The 19,702-nt window shown below is 35.5% G+C and overlaps 1 protein-coding gene across 6 annotated transcripts in view; it reads right to left on the bottom strand.

Moving 5' to 3' along the window:
- Positions 1 to 18,357, bottom strand: part of TFPI (tissue factor pathway inhibitor) — a 92,976-nt gene extending 74,619 nt beyond the window's left edge. For 4 of the 6 annotated variants that reach the window (XR_011649243.1, XR_011649242.1, XM_058300515.2 and 1 more), the window contains exon 1: positions 18,066 to 18,357. The gene's annotated coding sequence lies outside the window, so the exon portion shown is untranslated. The remainder of the gene's footprint in view (positions 1 to 18,065) is intronic. The other 2 variants (XM_058300514.2, XM_058300518.2) reach the window with 2 other exon arrangements.
- Positions 18,358 to 19,702: the final 1,345 nt, after the last annotated feature.

Here is a 19,702-nt window from a genome sequence, read left to right as displayed (position 1 = left end):
GAGAATTAGTGGACTTAAAGAATGTAAAGGTTTGCAGTATTCTCTAGTAAAATAAAATGGGGAATTAATAATTTCTCATTAAAGGATTTCTGGGCTGCTGGGATTCAAGACCAAACATTCATGGTAATAATGGGTCCTCAAATCTAGCACCACTTCCCTTCAGATACAGGAATTAAACTTCTGAAGGAAGCTTTTATGAGGTGGACAGAGATGAAACACAAAAGAGGCAGGGCTATGAGGGGTGTTGTCAAGAGGAAATATATATTAGTGTCATATATTAATAATTTGGATTTTTTGTACATGTGCACAGCATTTTTTCAGAAAGGTAAATGAGACTTTAGTAATATCACATTCGATAACTGAAAAATATGGAAATGTATAAATGCACATTCATGCTCATTTTAGCATAGAAAAATAATAAAATTGTAAGCAATATAGGTATCCAACATTATAAAAATTATTAAATAGGGCAGCATATTCATCTACCAGATTAAATTCATCTACAAGATTAAATTGTTAATAATAAGGACTAGGATATAAAGTGGGAAATAATCACCATGAGATGAATTTTAAAAGCTATACACAAAAATGTTTGTGTATTTTAAGATCAAGTGAGCAAAAATTGGTGTTTGTGGAGTTGTGGGAAGATGATGGTATAGGGAGTAGGACAGGTAATCTCATCTCTTTTCCAGAAAAAGTAAGAAGACAGGCAGAAACTGAAAGACCTGTTCTGGGGAACTGAAGACCAGGGCAGTGCTATGTACCATTGAGGAGGAAATGGGACAGGGAGATGGAGAAGCTGAAGCAAAAACCGTTAGTGAATTACCCTGGAGCAGTGAAAAGCACTCATCTTACACCCTTGAAGCCAGCAACCTCAATACAGTCTGTTACTGGCTGACACTGATGGAGAGGGGAGTGGAGGTCTTCCTCCCTAGAAAAAGGGAAGGCAAAGCCAAGGGGCACCATGGTTTCTGACTGGTGAGTTTGGACTTCTGCACCTGGCTCTGAATCATGTCTCTAGCCAGCTAGAGGGGGTTTTCCACGGACATTGTTTCAACTCAGCCTGGTGGAGGCTGGAAAAAATACACTTCCTCCTGAGGAATTGAGAAAGGTTTGCCAAAATATACCATCCACTGGGCAGGCCAGGAAAGTGCACTTCCAGGAATTTGAAGGGAGAAGGAAAAAAAAAGCTTTTTGGTATTTTTTTCTGTCCCTCTCCCTAAGGCCCTTTAGAGCTGGTCTGTACCCCATTAGTGGGTCCCTGGACCTGTTTTCATCAGTTAGACATGGGAAACTTTAAAGATCTATAACAAGTTGAAAGAAGAATCAAAGAAGAGCCACAATGCAAAGCAAATCAACAATAAAATTCTAGGTAAGAGAGAGAAACTGATCATCAGAGTAAACTCACCAACATAATCAGATGTCTATACATCAGCAAAAAAATTACAAGCCATACTAAGAAACAGGAGGCTATGACCCAGACAAGTGAACAAATCAAAATGTCAGAAAACACACAGGATTTGAAATAACTAACTGGTGATGTTCAAACAAACCTCCTAAATCAATTCAAGGAGATGAAGAAAATATAGCTAAAGAGATAAAGTATATTAAGAAGGCATTAGTGAGTAAAAAGAATATGAAAGCTTGCAAAGAAAAATAACAGAACTTATGACAATGAAAAACACAATGGATGAGATTAGAATAAAAGCATACAACATCAGATTTGAATGACAGAAGAAAGAAACAGTGACTTAGAAGACAGGGCATCTAAAATTGAAAAGACAGAAGAATAGATAAAAGAACTGAGCAGAGTCTGAGGAAACTGAATGACAGCATGAAGCATGCAAACATATGTGTCATTGGTGTCCCAGAAGGAGAGAGAAGAGAAAAGGGGCAGAAAGAATATTTGAGAAATAAATGGCTGAAAGTTTCCTAACTTGTAATGCAAGACATAAATATCCATGTCCAAGAATCACAACATATTCTGAACAGAATAAAACCAAATATATCTACTCCAAGGCACATATTAATCAGAATGTCAAATTCCAAAGGTAAAGAGAGAATTCTTAAAGCAGCAAGAGAAAAGGGATCTGTCACATACAAGGAACATTCAATTAGACTTAGTGCAGAATTCTCATTAGAAACCATGGAGGTGAGAAGGCAGTGAAATATTTTTAAGATACTTAAAGTGAAAAGCTGCCATCCAAGACAAAATTGTCCTTCAAAAACGAGGTTGAGTTTAAAATATTCACAGAGAAAGAGAGTTCATTAACAAGATCCTGGCCTTACAAGAAATACTAATGGAAGTTCTGCAAGAAAAAAAGACAGGAGAGCTTTCGAGGAGAGTATAGAAATGAAGATTATCAATAAGAGTAACTAAAAAGGTAAAAACACAGACAGAAATAAGATATGATACATGAAAGCCAAAGGGTAAAATGATCAAAGTAAGTACTGCCTTTACAGTAATAACACTGAATGTTATGGGATGCAGTGAGGTTGTGCTGAGAGGGAAATTTATAGCCCTAACACCTACATTAACAAAGAATGAAGAGCTAAAATCAAAGACCTAACTACACACCTGGAGGAAATAGGAAAGTACATAAAACTAATGCCAAAGCAAACAGAAGGAAATAAATAACAAAGATTAGGGCAGAAATAAATAAAATTGAGGAAAAAAACAATAGAATCAACAAAACCAAAAGTTGGTCCTTTGAAAAGATCAGTAAAATTGACAAATGCTTAGCTAGACTGACAAAGAAAAAAGGAGAGAGGATGCAATTAAATTCAGAAATGAGATGGGAAACATTACTACTGATACCACAGAAATAAAGATCATAAGAGGTTACTATGAACAACTGGATGTCAATGAATTGGACAACCTAAGCTGAAATGGATAATTTCCTAGAAACACAAGATTAACCTACACTGACTCTAGAGGAAATAGAAGACCTAAACAAACCAATCACAAATAAAGAGATTGAATCAGTCATCAAAAACCTCCCAAAACAGAAAAGCTCAGGATCAGATGACTTAACAGGTGAATTCTACCAATCACTCAAAAAAGAACTAATACCAGTTCTGCTCATACTCTTCCAAAAATTTAAGAGGAAGGAACACTACTTAACTCATTCTATGAAGTCAACATCACCCTAATACTAAAGCCAGCTAAGTACTACAAGAAAAGAAAATTAAAGACCAATATCTCTAATGAATATAGATGTAAGAACTCTCAGCAAAATATTTACAAATCAAATAGAACAGCATATTAAAAGAATTTTACACCATGACCAAGTGGGTTTGATTCCAGGTATACAAGGGTTGTTCAACACAAGAAAATCAATTAGTGTAATACAACACATAACAAATTGAAAGGGGAAAGCCACATGATCATCTCAATCATAGAACTCCTAGAAGAAAATGTAGGGAAGCATCTTCAGGATCTTGTGGTAAGCAGTAACTTCTTGGACTTGTACAATCAAACCATGAGCAACAAAAAAACAAATAGATAAATCAGACCTCCTTAAAATTGAGTACTTTTGTTCTATATAGGGATTTGTCAAAAAGGTAAAAAGGCAGCCTACACAATGAGAGAAAATATTTGGAAACCACATATCTAGTAAGGGTTTAATATATAAAGAAATCCTACAACTCAACAATAAAATGAAAAATGACCCAATTAAGAAATGGACATGAGATGTGAATAGACATTTTTCCCAAAGAGAAAATACAAATGACTAAGTAGCACATGAAAAAATGTTCAACGTCACTAGCTATTAGGGAAATGCAAATCAAAGCCACAATGAGATATCATTTCACACCTACTAGACTGGCCACTATTTTAAAAAAAAAGAAAAGAAAGCTATAAGTGTTGGAGAGAATGTGGAGAAATAAGAACACTTATTCATTGCTGGTGGGAATATAGAATGGTATAGCCTCTGTGGATAGCAGTTTGTTCCTCAAGAAGCTAAGTATTAGAAAGGCCATATGATCCATCAAACCCACTTCTAGGTATATACTAGAAGAACTGAAAGCAGGGACATGAACAGATATATGAACAACACAACATTAATCACAATTGCCAAAAGATGGAAACAACCCAAGGGTTCATCAACTAATGAATGGATAAACAAAATGTGGTATATCCATATGATGGAAGAAGTGAAGTCCTGACTCATGTGATAACATGGATGAAGCCTGAGGACATTATGTTGGGTGAAATGTCAGACACAAAAGGATGAATATTGTATGATCTCACTGATATGAACTAAATATAGTAATCAAACTTATGGAGTTAATATTTAGAATATAGATTACCAGAAGACAGAATGAGGGTAGAGAATGGGGAGCTGAAAATAAAAAAAATCCTTGCTATAAATGGAGCAATATTGTAAAAGCCACATGAAATCTCTTTCTACATGTTTTATCTGATGCTTGTGACTGAAGCAGGCATCTTGTAACACTGAAGAAAACTTACCTGAGCTAAAGTCAACCTGCTGTGAATGATAAAAATAAGAAGATGGAAAAAATCTATATCTTGGTTGAATTAAGCAGTCTTAAAACATTCTACTCTGGAATTTGTGTAATGAGTGGCCTCATTATTTGAGCTACTTGTGCTGCAGGTTTTCCTAACAGCATCTTAATAGATACTGAGAGAAATACATTGTTTTTGTTTTTTTTTTCTTTCACAAACAGGCTATTAACCAATTTTTAAAAATTTTTTGATTGGGGGGTACTTGGGGGATTGAAAACTAATATTAGAACTACAGAGCCCGGATGAGAATTCCCCATTCTTACCATGAAAACTTAGAGGAAATTTTGACATTAAAGCAGTGCCTGGTGTTTTTCTATAAAACAGTCAACTTTTAAGATTATATTTTTGTAACGTGCACCCAAACTAAAAATAAAATATAGAAAATAATGAAGCAAAACTGTGTACTTGATAACTAGATTAATATTAGACATGCAGAGATAATTTAAAAAACAAAACAAAACAAAAACCCCCAAACAGCTGCTGACTATTGATTCTAACCATGTTTTTGAGATGATTGGCCAATCCACTAAGGAATCTTCTGTTAGATTTAGGTCTTGATACAGGAAGTCATATATTTCTGGAGAATTACTCAATGTGAAATCCCCTAATAACAGCTTATGGGTCAAATCACTATGCGTATCTGTATTTTAGATGGTGATAGTTTCACTGATTTGAAGAACAAAAAAAAATTATTTCTTCTCTCTCTTTTAGATACATAAGTGTCATGTATAGTTTTATAAATCAGGAGAGTTTCCTCTAGATCTAAAGTTACTAAAAGCTGATCACTAAGTATCTAATTTCAAATTATAATATGATAATTAAAAGTAAAAAATCCCATAGAAAGGAAATGGCAAAAAGGTTGGTTATCTTCATAATACACCAAATAGTATGCAGCATAAACAAAATTTGTTAAAAAAATTTTTTTAAATACTGAAATGGAGGATAAGATCATGTAGTAGTTACTATTAGAGTTGAAAGAAACCAGAGAGATAAGTCTAAGAACTATCCTGTTTTTTTCAAATGAGGAAACTGATTTTTTTTCAGTCACACATTTGCTTGTTGGCAAAGCTTCAAATCAAGCAGGAATCATGACCATTCAAGGAAAGAGCAACTGTGAGTCTCAGAAAAATCCACTATTTTCACAAATACCTTTTATTTTTCCTATAGTGAGCTTCAGATTATCTATAATCCTTAGAAATTAATATTTCATCAAATCGTAGCTAGGAATGTTTTGTTTTATGTTTTGGACCAAAGTCCTATAAGTAAAGTCTATGTTAAGCTCATATTAAAATAATTATAGCTATTAATTTGGCATATAAAATTTTATAGAGGAATAATCTCCCCCTAATTAATAATAGGGAATATTAATTCCTATCCCAGTTAAGAGAAAAGAGTGAGATACATGGGAGGAGAAGGAAAATAAAGCAGTATGAGAGAGAGGCGGAGAGGGAGAGAAGAGATGGAGAGAGAGAATTTAGAAGTTAAGAATAGAAGAAAATGCAAAAAATGTAAGATGAAGTACAAAAGAAGGGAAAAAGAAGTTTGCACATAAGGGAGCGAGACATACACCCAAGGAAGAAGAAAGCTCTATTTCATACATAAAAGAGAAATTAACAAAGTACAGAAAAGTTAGGACTTCATGGACTAACAGGAGGTAAACGAGCCTATATTGCTTTTAGTACATAATTCCCTCTGAACAGTGGCGTGAGCACAGTAGGCTCCCAAAATATATTTGTTCACTTGAATGGGATGGATATGATGAACTTTACGTACATGCTATTAACTCTTTGTTTTGCACTTAAAATTTATAAGTCTAAATAGGGTATAATTTAGATCTTTTAGTACCCAAAATACCACCAGTAACAGGAAAAATAAAGTAGAAATATATAAGGGGAATAATACCAAAGTTTATTTCTCATAGTGATGAATATTCTTTTATTATGAATTTTCCACATATAGTTGCCATACTACTAAAACTTTTTAAATAAAATGTGTGGAATTATTTTTTTCTAGGTTTTGTAATTCTTAAGAATTTCTTTTATCAGAAGAAAATAGCATTCGTTTCTTTGTACTCATTATTCCTCATCAAAATGGTTCTGATACTCATTAAAACTCAATTTGTTTAAAAGAAAGGCTCTTTGTAGGATGCTATTCCTAGTCTTTTCTTTAAGGGAAAAAAACAAAAGTTTTTTATATCTAAACCAAATTGTGTAGTTTCCTAATGTACACTTCTGTTCAACTTTAATGCAAGTAGCTACAAATGGAAGGAATGGGGGAAAAATGCGAACATACACACTGAAATTTGGAGTGAGAGGAGAAAGAAAAGGAATTAATATTTAAATATGTCTTTCTCTATTATCCTTAGTATCCATATGAAGAATGAGCATAGTATAGAGATCTATCCATCTTGTGGTTATTTTATTTGCTTCTTTATGCATCTGCTCTTCTAACTACCCCTTTATTATATAAAAGAGGCAATGGTATTTCAAGGACCAAACCATCTATTTCTATTTCTTGGAAGATGGTATCTCCAATTATCAACTTGTCTCTTAATCAATCTATAATTTCTAATTTTTAATGCTGAATATAACATCTATGTTCAGGAGTTATATACACATTGGAAAGGCAATGAAGGGCAGCCAAGATCTTTCTAACAGGGTTTAAATTAGTATCTTGATTTATAACTTATATAATTGTGGTTGATATTACCTTTTTTTCCCCCAAGGATCACTAAGTAAAGTCAGTTCCATTTCCTCATTCACTCAGCAAGTCTGTCTCCATTCTTGATTTTGACTTTGTCTAGTACAATATATTGGAGATTTTCAACTTCTGCTTCTGATTATCTGATCTTGTAGTATGAGGAAAGGGGTGCAAAGCCTTAGTCCATGTACGGGAATTTCTATCACTATTTCTATTCCTACTATTCTATTCCATTTCTATTGCTATTGCTATTTTATCTCCACTAGGAAAAGAGCAGCAAAATTCATAATCAACATGTCTGAGATTGGACATTTGAAACATTTTGGTTGTACATATATAGTGACAAATGTAATAATCGTCCTGACTAGAAAAATGTGTGGTTCCTAAGATTAGCTAAAACCTTTATCCTAAAGCAATATAAACATGATGAATCAATAACGATAAATTCATTTCTTTCTATAAGATTAACTCTGCTGCTAATAATAAGTCTTATTGATAACAACAACAACAAAAACAAAAACACACACCTAAATTCTGGATTTTTTTTTTAAGGCAGTACCAGAGATTGAACCCAGGACCTCATACATGGGAAACAGGCGCTCAACCACTGAGTTACATCCACTCCCTTAAACCCTAGATTGTTACTGTGCACTAATGGAAAGTATCTGGAGAGGAGGAGACCAAAAAGGTGAGAGTTCTTTTCAAGACAGGGTCTGTAGCTGTTGATGACTTTGCCCATCTCTTTAGATGAAGTTCTGAGTTCAACTTCTCTGAGCCACCCTTATAAAAGAGGTGGGAGTTCCAGACAGCTGAGTCATAGTCCTCCAGGGGCCATTAACATGCTCTTGAAATCCTTCCATTCAAACAGTAAAATTCCAGACCCATGAAGGTATCAGAACCATGGGCTGAGAGGATGGCAGGCATTTTATTCACAGCAGCCAGTAAATCGTTCTCCTTTTCTCTTGTTCCTCGTACTGAGAGCTCACCTTGGCTAAACCATGTGGCAAGATTAGAAATAATTGAAATAAATTATTTCTAATGACTCTAACTAATGCAGAAGGTTTTTTGTAAGGTCAGTTAGTTTATCTAAATTGCCACTCCTTTTTCTCCTATCCAAAGTATATCTAACACTTAAGTCTATAATCAGGAATGAGGTAATGTGTTCTTAGTAAATGTCCTGTTTAGGTCCCTTGATTATATTTTTCTTGAGAAAGCCCAGTGATTTGATTTCTTTGTAAGCTACTTCAAGTCTTAATAATTGTGCTAATTTATAGATGAATAAAATGCAGCACATGACACAATTTTTTGGATCCTGTAAAGGATCTGATATATAACAAACATACAGTTAGTACTCAGTTCAAATGTAATGATAAAACTGAAGATCTTAGGATGATTTAATCTTCTCCTTGGCTTCTCAAAAAGATAAAGCTGCTTCTTTTCTTGAATACTTCTTATCCTTAAGGAACCTTATTCATTTTTTCCCCTCAGTGTCAAGTTTACTTGACTTTGAAACATTTATTTCACCTTCTTCATAACATATTATTAAATGACTCTTTTTGATACTAACTCTGTATACTCTTTTCCTTAGATATTTAATCATATTCTGATATACATCTTTCACCATGGTGTGTAAGCTCCTAGGGGCTCTGAAAAAATTATGGACTCCCTTATAAAGTGCAAATACACATATACACATTATTTTTCACACACATTCTTATAAATCTCCCACTTGCTCATGTCTTTTATGGGCAAGGCTTCCAGTATCTATTAGGGAGGAGTGATGGTTACTTGTATCTCTCAGGTCTCTGAATAAGGAAGCAGTAATATGGAATGAAGGTAAATGGAGGCCGGAGATTAACATCTACAAACAGTGCTATGGCAATCAGAAGCACTTCAGGAATTTTTCACTTTTTTGTGAGTTATAATTAATGATTGCAAACTTGAAAATATTTTAAGAGTTTCAGCCAGAGCTGACCACAGACATAGAAAGAGCTCTTTTGTCATGTGAACTGAAGTTAATATAAACCCCCTCCCCCCCAATTAAAAATATTTCCTCAGTTGATTTATTCCTTAGCAATTAGCTCAGAGAAAAACATACAAAAGGACTCTGGAACCAAAATAAATTATTGGCACTGAAAGGAGGACTTGGACGTTTCTAAATTAAATGCTCAACTCTCTAAGTTTGCCAAAGGGCTGCTGATGCAAAGTACAAGAAATGGGTTGTTTTTTATAATGGGGATTTTATTTAGGGTAAAAACTTACAGTTCTGAGGCTGAGAAATTTCCAAATCAAAGCACCATTATCAAAGTAGCCACTGGTGATCCTGGTGTCCTGCTATGTGGTGAAGATGGCAGCTGATCAATCTCTGCTGAGCTCTCTGCCCTCCCCTCCAGAATCTACCATCTCCTGGAGCTCAGCTGTGGGCAGTCAGGCATTGGGTTTATCTCTTTCCAGATTGCCTCTCTCAGTCTTGGTTGCTTTGCTTTCTTCCTGAATTCAGCTGTGGGATATCAGGCACATGGTATGTCTCTTCAGCCCTGAGCTGTTCCTTGGGGGCCTCTTGCCAGACCTCTCTGATCTGCCGATTCCAGACTCCAGGGCCTCCCTCAGCCTTCCGGGGCTTCTCTGCCTTTCCATAGATGTAGGAGAACCTGAAGTCCTCTCTCTCACATGGCCTGGTCAAATGGCAGAGCTCCCTTTTCCTGTGTCTCTTCTGTGTCTCTATTTACATAAGGCCCAGAAAGAGGGCAGATACCCAACTTGTGTTACCCCTCCCTGATGTAGTCCAATCAAAATGGCCCCACACCCATAGGAATGGATTAGTTCAAGAACATAATCTTTTCCTTTTTTCGATTCATAAAAAAACTTCAAAGTGTCACACCATCTCACAGGTTTTTGATAAATGCTTATTAGTACCAGATTTTGGATGTCACAGTGATTTCTTTATTACATAATGGTTTTCTTTCCTCATTCAATAAATAATTTTGCTATTTGCAAATCAGATGTATAAGAACTTGAATGATATCCACACTTGACATGATTTTAAAACCAAATTCTAATGCTAAATTTAAATTATGTCTATGATATTTGTCATTTGGGATTATCTGTTTGCCTCAGTTGGTATAAATAATTGAGTAGAATCCATCTGAAACTGTACTTCCTTTTACTAAAAGAGAACACTTTAATTTGTGCTATTAACTTTCTCCAGTTGGCTAAAGTGGAAGTAAGGGGAGGAAATTATGAGAAATTGTGATCAGAAACTATCAGGAAAAGAAATTTTTATATCCTTATAAAATTCTGAAGACTATGGATAAATAACACTGAGTGCTCACAGTTTCGGAAGTGTCTGCTGAACAACAAATAACTTGATTGTTTTAAGCACGTAAAACTTATTTTTCATCCAAAATAGAAGAAACTGAGATAGCTGCCCAAACAGCTTTTGCTATCAGAAAAACATAATGAAACACATAAACTGCTTGTCTCAGATGAACTAGCTATTTTGTAGAAACAGCTAAGTTCTTTATTGTATGAACATGTAAATTCATGCAAATGTATTTACTTATTTTACACAGTTCTTAGGCTAGAGCAGGCAATAAATGTCTGTTTATCTTATTCAGGTAAGCTAATGAAGTACAGGCTACATGCCCTTAAAAATTCTCTATATCTTTATGTTCATTAATTGCTTTTTAGGATGTCATTAAAATACAATTTAAAGTAAAGTATCCTTTCTATTTCCAACTACAATTAAAAGGGACTGGATTTACACTCCTACCTGAAGCAACTGACAGAAAAAAAAAGATAAAATATATGACATGATGGATTTCAAATAATTAAATACTGGGCAGCAAAGGACAGTGATCCTGTAGAGATGGGAAACAAAATAGATGACTCCTACATTTGCATTAGCATAGAGGAGAGAGTGAGAAAGTTTTGACACTGAGGAGGGGGCACCCTGGAGGAGCCTCAAGGCCTCTCTGAGTTTAGCAGATGAAGCAGGGAGTTTGGGGAGGTCAGGGTGGCCAGAGTGTGCAGAGCAGAGTACCAGAAAGTAGAGAGCTACATAGAGAGCCTTCCAGAGATCTTCAGATGGCCCTCAAATCTTCAGCTAAGTATTGATCAGGGCATGAATGTGAGGAAACAATGAACCACCTGAGAGGATTAGATAGGACAATACTTGGAACACACAGGGCTGGGCCTATTTCCTGCTCCTGAGTGGCAAAAATCTCAATTCATGGAGCATCAAGTAGAATATTCAGAAGTTTGCTTTCAGCAGTGGGGAAAATGAACTGTAGGATGAACAATGCTCTGATCTTGCCTAACAAAACGTAATAGCAAGACACTAAAATACAAAACTATTTCCAAGTAATTTAATTGCATCCCAGAACAGAGCTAAAAATGTAAGAATACAACAGATCCAGGACCCATAAAAGTGAAATTCTCAATATCAGGTATCCAAATCAAAATGATTGGGCTTGCAAACAAGCAAGAAAGTACAACCCATAATTAGAAAATCAAACAATTGAAACTGACACAGAAATGGCACAGAAAATAGAATTAGTTGATAAATATACTGAAACTGGAATTTTAACTGTATTTCATATGTTCAAGAAACTAGAGGAAATACTGAGTATGTTTAGTAGAGGCATGGAAGAAAGAAACCCAAACCTAACTTTTAGAGATCAAAACTACAATATATGAGATGAAAACTATGCTGGAGGGGATTGTAAACAGAATAGACATTGCATAAGAAAAGATTAACAAACTCAAAGATATAATAATAGAAACTATGCAATTTGAAACACAGAGATTTTTTTAAAAAGACTAAAAACCATGAACAGAGAATTATTGAGCTGTGAGAAAACTTTCAGCACCCTAAAATTTAAGTGGAGAGGAGGGAAGGCCTGAAGAAAAAAATGGCAACACGTGGAAATATGGAGCTATACAAAGGAATAAGATGCTAGAAATGGTAATCACATGGGTAAATATAAAAGACTTAAAAAAAATTAAAGCTCTTTAAAAGATAATTGGCTAATGTATTGTGACAAATGTACCAAACTAATGTAAAATGTTATTAACAGAGGAAACTGGATTTGGGGTATAGGGGAACTCTTTACTCTTCACAATTTTTCTTAAAATTTAAATGTATTCTAAAATAAAAAGTTATTTAAAAAGATAATTGACTGTTTAAAATAAAAATAAAAACATTTTGTTAGTATGTGGCATGGTTTATAACAAACAGAAAAAAATGTAGAACCACAAGAATAAAAAACCAGGAAGGGAAAAATGGAAGTATATAGTTTTAAGTTCCTTAGTGTATATTCTAAAAGAGAAGTGGTTTAATATCACTTGAAGGTAAACTGGGATAAATTAAAGAAAGATATTGTAAAACCCAAAGCAATGACTAAAATAATAAAACAAAGAATTTTAGTTAATAAGCCGACATAAAATAATATAAATAATATCAATGAAAAACCATAAAAAAGGAAACAAAAGTAAACAAAAGCAGGACAATTTGTTTACCAATAGCAAGTTAGTAGATTCAACCCAAAATATATCAAATATATATCAGATGTATGTCCTAAATGACAATTTATTTATTTAAATTTATTTATTATTTCTCTCCCCCTCCATCCCCTCCCCCCATTGTCTGCTCTCTGTGTCCATTCACTGTGTGTTCTTCTGTGTCCACTTGTACTCTCATCAGGTGGCACTGGGGATCTGTGTCTCTTTTTGTTGTGTCATCTTGCTGCATCAGCTCTCCATGTGTGTGGCACCACTCTTGGGTGGGCTATGGTTTTGCGTGGGGTGGCTCTCATTCTGCAGGGGTCACTCCTTGCATGGGGGGCACCCTTATGCGGGCATATCCCTGCATGGGCCAGCACTCTTTGTGCACAGCAGCACTGCGTGTTGGCCAGCTCACCACAGGAGCCAGGGGGCCCTGGATATCGAAACCTCGGACCTCCTACATGGTAGGTGGATGCTCTATCTGTTGAGCCACATCCACTTTCTGAAAGGCAAATATAATCTGATTGGGTGAAAAGCATGGCCCAACTATATGTTGCCTAAAGAAACCCACCTTGCGTATCAATACACAAATATGTTAAAAGTACAAAGATGGAAAATACTCTACCAGGCTTATATGAATCAAAAGAGACCTGGGTTGGCTATATTAATATCAAATTACATATTAAAGCAAAGTGATAAAGATGTTATTTCACAGTCATTTCATTTGGGGGGAAAATTCATCAAGAGGACAAGACAATCCTAAACACATATGTACCTAATAGCGGAGCTTTAAAATACATGAAAGGAAATGGGTGGGCTCCTGTCTACCATATAGGAAGTCCAGGATTTCAATGCCCAGGGCCTCCTGGGTGCCCAGTCCCACATGGTGAGCTGGCCCACACAGTGAGCCGGTCCATGCAGGAATGCCGCCCCATTCAGGAATGCTGCTCTGCATGGGAATGCTGCCCAGAATGGGAAAGTCACCCCGTGCAGGAGCGCCAGCTGACGCCGAGAGCTGACACAGCAAGATGACGCAACAAGAGACACAGAGGAGAGAAAATAAGATGTAGCAGAATAGGGAGTTGACGTGGCGCAAGAGAGTAATTGCCTCTCTCCCCCTCCAGAAGGTCCCAGGATGGATTCCTGGAGCTGCCTAATGAGAATACAAGCAGACACAGAAGAACACACAGTGAATGGACACAGAAAGCAGACAACTGGGCGGGGGGTGGTAGGGGATGGGGGGGGGAAAATAAAATAAACCTTTAAAAAATAAAATAAAATACACAAAAACTGGAAAAACTGGAGTGAAAATGAACAAATCCAGTATTACGGTCAGAGTTTAAACAACCATTTCCCTACATCCAATATAAAAGGTAGGCAAAAAAATATTTCATCAGGGTATAGATTTTATCAACACTGTGAACCAACTGGACCTAACTGACATTTATAAAACATTCTATTTCACAATAGCATATCAGACATGTATTCTAAGTGAATACAGAACATTTTTACCATGTTTGACCATATTCAAGGAATTCTACAACCTTGGGAAATGAGGAATGAGGAAATCCTTAGAGATGGGTTATTATAAGAGTCAAGGATGGGATAGAAATAAATGAGAAGAATAGGAGGAGACCTAGAATGATATTGGTGGCAGGAGGGATGGCAGAGTTCAAGGTTATCAATGCTGCATTATACTTAGTAATAAAAACATTACTTACATTTTATCAGTGCCATATTGATAGATACTTGCACATCCCTGATTTTAAAACAGCCTTATTATGCCCAATCTGACAACATATAATATTCATTCAGCATAGAAGAGAGTGCTAACATTACATTTTGGTTGTGTAATTCTTTGCAATAATTCCAAGTTTCCCCAGTGATTTGTGGTCCTCTAGATGGAACAATCAGGGTAGAAGTAGCACACTACTGGGGCTTCTACTATGGACCATGGTGTCCCTTAATTCTTTTGTTTTTAAAAATAATTTTAAAGTTGTTTGTTCCAACTAAGAGAGAACATAGGATCCCAAAGGGAGGCCTGACCAGAGCTGAAAACAGCAGATTTGACACAGACCCAGTACATTTTCACTATTGTTGATTTGGAAAAAAGAAAAGTAGAGATGGCTAGGTTGCCCTCAGCTTTTGGAAAGTTGAATCTTAGGCTCTGGTTGTATATGGCACCTGCCTCTTGAAGAAATGTAGCCAGGCAGAGAAGGGTAGAGATGATACATCACACCAGGAAAGCAATTTTTGAGGATCTCAGACAACTAAGAAAGATGAAATGAATGAACTCTCTGCATTAAACTTACACAACCCCTCTTCAGACTGGTGAGATCTGACGTCCAGAAACAAGGACTTCAGTAGGCACTCTGTTTACTGAACTCACATACTCCTAATGCTGATGGTAACAATCAGAAAAATTATAGGGTGGCTACATTTCTATGAAAGATCCAAGAGCTACCTTTTTTGCTGGTACATTGAACACCATATTTGGTTTTAAAAAGCCAACTCTCAATGTTAAATTTCCCAAATGAGATAATGTTCTAAGTGGTAAACAGCAAAAAGTGAAGAGAGACTGCCTTTATCGAGAACAGATGAGTTAGGTTGTAACAAAATTCTTAGGTCATGTCTATATAGCAAAAGTAAATTGCTGATATGATGAATATATTTTAATTATTCATCTTATTTAATATATATTAATAAATACTGAAATAGGATTTTTTTAAGTCTCAATATTTTCCTTCACTTTTCAAAATAGTCTTTTCCTTTATTTCCAAAGATATTTTACTTTGCATTTTTCTTCTTTTGTGTAGATATCTCAATTGAAGGTTGCCTCAAAAATTTGTGACACTGAATTCAATGAACTAATCCTACATATTCCGTAGCACATTTCTTATTTGGTTAGGATTGTGCTGGACACTCTAGGAATAACTGAAATCTTTTAAGCCTGACCTCTCCCTGCAGTAGTTTGCCATCCTGTCTGATTGTCTTTTGAATTTGAATAATGTAGATAGGATGAGGAAATTCATTTGTGAAGGAGTAAATAAAACTGTAGTTAACACAAAACAGCTATTTTATGTATTATTATTATTAAATTTTACAATTATGTTTTACTCTATAACAGAAGATTCTACCTGAAATAGTTTAATATAGCACAGCATAGAGTTCTTGGCAATCAGATCAGCCACCTATAGATGACATAATCTATTTGATCAGGAGCCACATTTCTAAAAGGTTTTTTTAAAAAATAATTCATTTTAAAAGAAGCTTTAGATTACATAAATGTAACATGAAAAATAAAGGGAATTTCCATATACCTCAATATCCCCCCCACCATACTTTCCCAAATTAATAGCATCTTTCATGTGTGTGGTGCATTTGTCACAATTGATGAACACATATTGAAGCATTGCTACAAACTGTGCATTATAGTTTACATTATAGTTTACATTCTGTCCCGCACAATATTTTAGGTATGACAAAACGTATAATGGTCTACATCTGTCATTGCAATGTTGTACAGGACAATTCCAATGTCTTGAAAATGCCCCTTGTTACACCTATTCTTCCTTCTCCTTCCCCTCAAAACCTCTAGTGGCAATGCCTTTATAGCAATGATTAAAGTTCTTCCATTGCTAGAATAATAATGTCTACAACAGAATAATAGTAAATTTATTTTGGTCCACTGTTCATTCTCTAATCTTGAGGATTTGGGGATGGTGATGCCCACCCTTTTTCTAATTGAGAGAGGGCTTAGATTCCAAGTGGCAGATGGATGGAACTATCTTTCTTTGATGTAGGCATAAAAGGTAAAAGTGATGCTTTACTGATAATCAGGTTGACACTTTTTTTAAAAAGTAAAGTTGTCCAATTCAGCATACCTAATTAAGAGAGGAACCAAACAGTAGTATGTCATTAAAGTTCCCCATCTAGATTCTGTGGTCATCAAGAAGACAAATTTGGTTTCCTAATATACCTATTCAAATTGCTAAAAGTCAATATTTTAAAGTTTTACCCCTAAGTCTATAATATTAATTGCATTTACATTCATAATTTTCAATCTCTGTTGATCTCTATGGATAATTCATATCATTTCATTAATACGTAGGACCCAAATTAAAATTTCTTAGTCTAAATTTTCAAAAAAAAAACTACCCACTCTTTCATTTAAGGGCTTGATGAGATATGGATGATATACCTAGAAATAATCACGTACTAAATGATAAATTTAAAGGAATCCTTAGAATGTTCTGTAAAAGGATTTTGTTAGATTCAAAAATGCTCCGAATTTTCATAATCTTTTTCCTCTGACACAAGTCCTGTGTTTTCACACATAAAATATGACTCTCTGGGCAGTATATTTCCTGCTTGGGTTGTGCTCTTTGTGTTTATGTTACCACATATTGTACAAAGTCATCTTGTGACTAATTTCCAGAGCTCTGAGTCACAGTGTGGCTGTTGCTTATCTTTTCTTTTTTCCCCATGGCACTGGTTCTTAGCCCTTTTTATAGTTCTTTCATAAAAATGAAAATTTTCCATAATTAATTATTTGTCTCATTATAGTTCTATTGTTGTACACTGTTATATTATATGCTTTCCCTTAGCCCAAGAAGCAAAGTTTAATATACTGCCATTACAAACCAGAACATGACAGGACATCATATAGGTATATAGTCTATTGCTTTAATTTACATAATTGCACTACAAATTGATCATTTGTACTCTTATTTAGTATCCTGGGCTATGAGCTTTGTTCTTTGGTGGTTTGAAAAATATTCCTCTAGAGAGATTAGTTAATACTGGCATAAAATATTTAATGTAGATTACAAGACTTCTAATGTCATACTTCATTTTAAATATCACTGACTAATGGCAATAAAATACTTTTCTTTAAACTTAAAGTCGTCAGATGGTCTCTCTATTGTATTTCTTTATATATAACTAAAAATTTTAAAGGTAAACCAAACCTTAAAAAACATCCACTCAACCAGGCACAGTTAGTAATAATTGTAGCTACCAGCTTAAATTATTTTAAAAAGCTACATTTCACCAACTTCTTACCAGAATGGTCTTATAAGCATAAACACATATTTCATAAACATTTGTTTAAGAACTAATGGCAAAATGTTGAGAACTTAATTTTGCGTTGCACTGTGAGTTTACTTTGTTTACGGAAGGACTGATTTTCATTTTACGGGATTAGGCGGTCGTCCTCCCCACCCTATCTTCACCTCGCAGCACCCTGCTTTCCCCCTACCCTTTTCCCCCAGAAAATGAAATAAAGGTTATTTCTCATGAGCTGGAGAGTATATTGTCAAGTACTCACGAGTAAAATCTCTGACGAAAGTTCTTGGAAAGATTTTTTCAAAACGAAGTGGAGGTTATTTTGTTTTCCCTTCCAGGCATTGAAGAGAGGATTTATTTTTTTTCTACTTCTTCTCTTAAAGAGTCTTAGAAACTGAGGAGTGAATAATAAAAGAAATGCAATCTGATCCTGCTAGCAGTGAAAGGAAGGGGTAAGAATTTGAGGATTATTCAGCCTGAAGTCGCCCGTCCGATTGGAGTAAAGAGGGAGCCTCTGTGTCTTTTTAAGAGTCACCAGCAGCTAGGAAGAGCCCAGCTTCCTGTTTAGGTCACTCCAGCTCTGACTCTGTTTAGACTAATTTTCCCAGACTCTTCAAAAGCCTTTTCAGTTATGGGGGGAAAGGACGAAGGAGACAGCTTACGCTAAGATCCCAGGCGTCACCATTTCTGAATAAATATTTCCTTTTCTTTCCAAAATTATTTTGGTAATCAGTTAAAATAGAACTTTTTTTCTTTCAAAGTGCTATGTTTTTGGTAACATTCCATATTTATCATTATATTATTACTTAATAAAATGAACATTTTATTTTCCAGTTTATTTTCTCCAAATTGCTTCATCTAATTCTGTCAGTGTATTTATGAAAAAATCTCTGATGCTTACTGGAGGTTCCTCTCACTAGAGAGGAAATACAAGGTATTCTCTATTCTAGAATACTGGGATTTGAATTCTGCCACAGCTATTTGCTTGCTTTGCAATTTTGATCAAGTTATTTCTCTCTGTCTCATGTTCTTTTTCCCTAAAATGGTGATAATAACAGTTCCTAGGTTAGATATGAATACTAAATGGATTAATACATATACAACACTTAGGAAAGGCTCCAGCACACAGTAAACCCTCAGTAAATGTTACCTATCGTTACCATTATTTTTTTAATTCTATCGTTATTATTATTTTATATATATTTTTAAAGCTACCACTCAGTCTTGCTGTGTTCTAGGTCCCTACCATTAAGGTTAAGCTTCAGTATTTTCATAATAGAATTATGGTCATGTAGGAATAAGATCGCTAGAGTTTTTTTTTTAAGATTTATTTATTTCTCTCCCCTCCCCGCCCCCCAGCCCCAGTTGTGTGTTCTCTGTGTCTATTTGCTGCGTGTTCTTTGTCCACTTCTGTTGTTATCAGCGGCACGGGAATCTGTGTTTCTTTTTGTTGCATCATCTTGCTTTGTCAGCTCTCCGTGTGTGCGGCACCATTTCTGGGCTGGCTGCCCTTTCGCACTGGGCGGCTCTCCTTATGGGTGCACTCCTTGAGTGTGGGGCTCCCCTATGCGGGGGACACCCCTGCGTGGCACAGCACTCCTTGTGCATTAGCACTGCGCATGGGCCAGCTCCACACGGGTCAAGGAGGCCCGGGGTTTGAACCACGGCCTTCCCATGTTGTAGATGGGCGCCCTATCCACTGGGCCAAGTCTGCTTCCCTCTAGCGATTTTAATGACTTAAGATCACTAGAGATTTTTCAGCCATGAAGATAGGAGACATTTCAACAAATCCTTCAGTTTCTTGTTTCTCCATCTCAGAAACGTTGTGCTGTTAACGTATTTTTTTCTTCTTTCATTTGACCTCTCTGTATGGGGGTAACCTTTATTCTTGTGTGTTTT

This window comes from Dasypus novemcinctus, chromosome 7, assembly GCF_030445035.2.
Source record: "Dasypus novemcinctus isolate mDasNov1 chromosome 7, mDasNov1.1.hap2, whole genome shotgun sequence".
NCBI lineage: Eukaryota > Metazoa > Chordata > Mammalia > Cingulata > Dasypodidae > Dasypus > Dasypus novemcinctus.
Note: the sequence above shows the minus strand (reverse complement) of the source record. Positions and strands in the feature narration are given on the sequence as shown.